The 4013-nt window shown below is 40.9% G+C and overlaps 1 pseudogene; it reads left to right on the forward strand.

The window, feature by feature from the left end:
* Positions 1-614: 614 nt before the first annotated feature.
* On the forward strand, positions 615-724 carry LOC112428153 (small nucleolar RNA U13; annotated as a pseudogene).
* The last annotated feature ends 3289 nt before the right edge of the window (positions 725-4013 follow it).

Consider the following 4013-nt stretch of genomic DNA (forward strand, 5'->3'; position numbering starts at 1 on the left):
GCCATGCACCATCACGCCCAATTAATTTTTGTATTTTTAGTAAACACAGGGTTTTACCATATTGGCCAGGCTGGTCTTGAACTCCCTACCTCAGGTGATTTGCCTGCCTCGGCCTCCCAAAGTGCTGGGATTATAGGTGTGAGCTACCATGCCTGGCCTGAAAGTACTTTAGACCAAATGTCAAACAAATGAACCCCAGGATGCAATTTTATTTGCACAACATATCTTACTCCAACCAAATACCAATGTTTCAGTAGAATGCTAATCTTTATATCTATTATCACTTGGACTTAATAGTTCTTCCTGATTTTCTTTTATCCTCAATTTACAGTCTTGTTCCACACCCCTCGCCCAACACTCATTTAGTCAAACACGATATAGCCATGGCAGCCTAGCTATCCCAACTGAAAGAATAGCATCTCTTATGGTCTCTTCATCTCCCCGAAGCTTTCTGGTTCTTTTATCTTTCTCTGTTTCTTCCTCTTCACTTAGGATATATAATTTACTCTCCATAGTTCCTAAAAAATGTAACAAGTTTGTTTCTAATTTTAAAAACTTGTTTGATTTTTCTTGTTGAGAATAATTTGCACTGCTCCATTGCTGGAACTCACTAAATCCTTTTGTGGTTCGTAAGTGTGATAACTGGGTTTTCACACTTATAGGTGAGATGTGCCTCCCTCAAACCTTGTTAGGAGTAGAAGGTAGGCACATTACCTATCTGACATGAAAAAAAGAAGAGAAAAAATAGCATTTCTAAAAGGTGCCCAAACAAACCAATTCAAAAATGGGCAAAGGACTTAAATAAATATTTCTCCAAAGAAGATATACCAGTAATAAGCACATTAAAAATACTCAACATCATTAGTTATTAAAGAAATGCACATCAAAACCACAATGAAATACTACATCATACCCACTGCAATGGTTATAAACAAACAAACAAAAAATCAAAAATAAGTGTTGCTGAGGATGTGGAGAAATTAGAACCCCATTACACTGCTGGTGAGAATGTGAAAATAGTGCACCCACTATAGTAAACGGTTTGGTAGGCCGTGCGCGGTGGCTCACAATTGTAATCCAGGCACTTTGGGAGGCCGAGGCAGGTGAATTAGTTGAGGTCAGGAGTTCGAGACCAGCCTGGCCAACACGGTGAAACCCCGTCTCTACTAAAAATACAAAAATTAGCCAGGCGTGGTAGTACACGCCTGTAATCCCAGCTACTTGGGAGGCTGAGGCAGGAGAATTCCTTGAACCCAGGAGGCGGAGGTTTCACTGAGCTGAGATAGTGTCACTGCACTCCAGCTTGGGTGACAGAGTCAGACTCTGTCTCAAAAAAAAAAAAAAAAAAAAAAAGAAAACGGTTTGATAGTTTCTCAAAAAGTCAAACAGAATTTCTATATGATTCAGCAGTACCATCCCTAGGTATATACTCCAAGAAGAATTGAAAGCAGGGACTCAAACAGATACTTGTACATGCATGCTCATAGCAACATTTTTCACAATAACCAAAAGGTAACACAACCCAAGTTTCCATCAGCAGATGAACGGGTAAACAAAATGTGGTATATACATACAATGGACTATCATTGAGCCGTGATAAGGAATGAAATTCCCATACATGCTGCAATATGGATGAACCTTAAACACACTATGCTAAATAAAATAAGCCTGACATAAAAGGACAAATATTTGTATGATTCCACGTGCATAGGATACCTAGAATAGTGAAATGCATAGAGAGAGAAAATAGAAAAATGGTATCCAAGGACTTGGGGGAAGGGAAATGGGGAGTTAGTGTATAACGGGTATAGAGATTCAGTTTGGGAAGAGGAAAGGGTCTAGATATGGATGGTCATGATGGTAGCACAACAAGGTACATATATTTAATGTCAAAGAACTGTACACTTAAAAATGGTTACAAAGGTAAATTTTATGTTAAGTAATTTACCACAATTAAAAAAAAAAAAAACTTTAAAAAATATCCATGGGCCACTTGCTGATAATAGAAGCCTAAATAGGAATTGTCTCAATTTAAAGAAGAATACGTCATGAAGCAGGAGCTTTTGAATAAAGGGAAATCAAGCATAGCTTTACCTGGCTGTGTCACAAACCCATTAATTCAGAACTTGTAATTATTCAGATCAGTGTGATTTTCTGGGCCTAGAAAAGCATTTCTTCTCATCAATGTAAACAAGAGGCAGAATTGATCAATTTAACAGAACAATCTATAAGTTTCTCAGCATATTTAGGGTCTATGTGAAAATTAATGTTACTAATTATAAGTACTTGTCCCACAGCTGAACTTCCCATAAATTTCAGTATTTTGGGCTGCCTGTTATGCAATGTAACTTTGTTCATCCAGTGTGCTCTTCTCTTTTTTTTTTTTTTTTTTTTTCTGAGATGGAGTCTCACTCTGTCGCCCAGGCTGGAGTGCAGTGGCTCAATCTCGGTTCACTGCAACCTCCACCTCCCAGGTTCAAGTAATTCTCCTGCCTCAGCCTCCTGAGTAGCTGGGATTACAGGCACGCACCACCATGCCTGGCTAATTTTTGTCTTTTTAGTAGAGATGGGGTTTCACCATGTTGGTCAGGCTGGTCTCGAACTCCTGACCTCATGATCCACCCGCCTCGGTCTCCCAAAGTGCTGAGATTATAGGCGTAAGCCACTGCTCCTGGCCACTCTTCTCATTTATCTAAAACATTTTTGTTTTATTGTTTCTCTGGCTTGACAGAATCTCTCCTACGTCTCTGAAAGTCATGTAACCCTTGCAGAGGAACAGGGCACCCTCTTCCTCTATCCCAGCTTTTCTAGCCCATTTCTGGGAGGGTAAAGAACTTATCCTCACATCATTAACATTGTATTATTATTGCCTACCACTGACTGGGGACGTAGTTTGTGAGAGCACTGTGCTAGTGCTTTCTCAGTGTTATCTCTAATTCTAAAAATCCTGCAAGATAGACATTGGAATATCTATTTTTGAGACTGGGAAACTAAGGCAATAGCAGTTATGTGTCTTTGATCAAGGCCACACAGCTATTAAGTGTGCACCAGGTTTTAAACATGTCTTTCATCACCGAAGCCTATATGTGACCTTTCCAATGCTGTGCCACTTTCCGAATACTGTCTTATTGCAATCAGTCAAGTTCTATGAGAGTTTGTACTAGTCCTAAAAGGAACAAAGTTGCATTTCTTCTTAAAGAATGTAAAATTTGGCCGGGCGCGGTGGCTCAAGCCTGTAATCCCAGCACTTTGGGAGGCCGAGGCGGGCGGATCACAAGGTCAGGAGATCGAGACCACAGTGAAACCCCGTCTCTACTAAAAATACAAAAAATTAGCCGGGCGCGGTGGCGGGCGCCTGTAGTCCCAGCTACTCAGGAGGCTGAGGCAGGAGAATGGCGTGAACCCGGGAGGCGGAGCTTGCAGTGAGCCGAGATCGCGCCACTGCACTCCAGCCTGGGCAACAGCGTGAGACTCCGTCTCAAAAAAAAAAAAAAAAAAAAAAAAAGAATGTAAAATTTGAGCTTTTCCCTTAAAGTGGCCTTGCTCCCTGTTTTACTTTTTTTCTGATTCAGTGCAGTTTGACTGTGAAAGCCTTGTAGCTCAAAGGCCCCTCCACAACCTTAATCGTTAGTCCTCAGGTTAATGTTAGCATGTCTCCGAGGATGGTTTTCTTCTTGATGACCTTGGCAGGAAAAGAAGTTAACCCCTTCCTCAACTCACTCTGTAGGCAACACCAGAACATGATGAGATGGGCTTCATTTTTTGCCTCAAATAATCTGTTTATGTAAATCCCCAGAGCCCAGCCAAGGCAGCTTAGAGGGCAAAGCAAATGTCTTCTGTGACTGCAGGGAAAAGTTACCAGGAAGCCAGTGATCTCACAGGCTGCTCTCAGCCCTGCTTGTCAATGAACAAGCAAAAGAATCAAAAACAGATAAGGAACAAGCAGATAAGAGAAACCCCAATATGGTCTAAAACAAACTAACAAAGAGGAGATAAGATGTTTGCAGAAAAAA

Source organism: Macaca nemestrina, chromosome X, assembly GCF_043159975.1.
Source record: "Macaca nemestrina isolate mMacNem1 chromosome X, mMacNem.hap1, whole genome shotgun sequence".
Classification (NCBI taxonomy): Eukaryota; Metazoa; Chordata; class Mammalia; order Primates; family Cercopithecidae; genus Macaca; species Macaca nemestrina.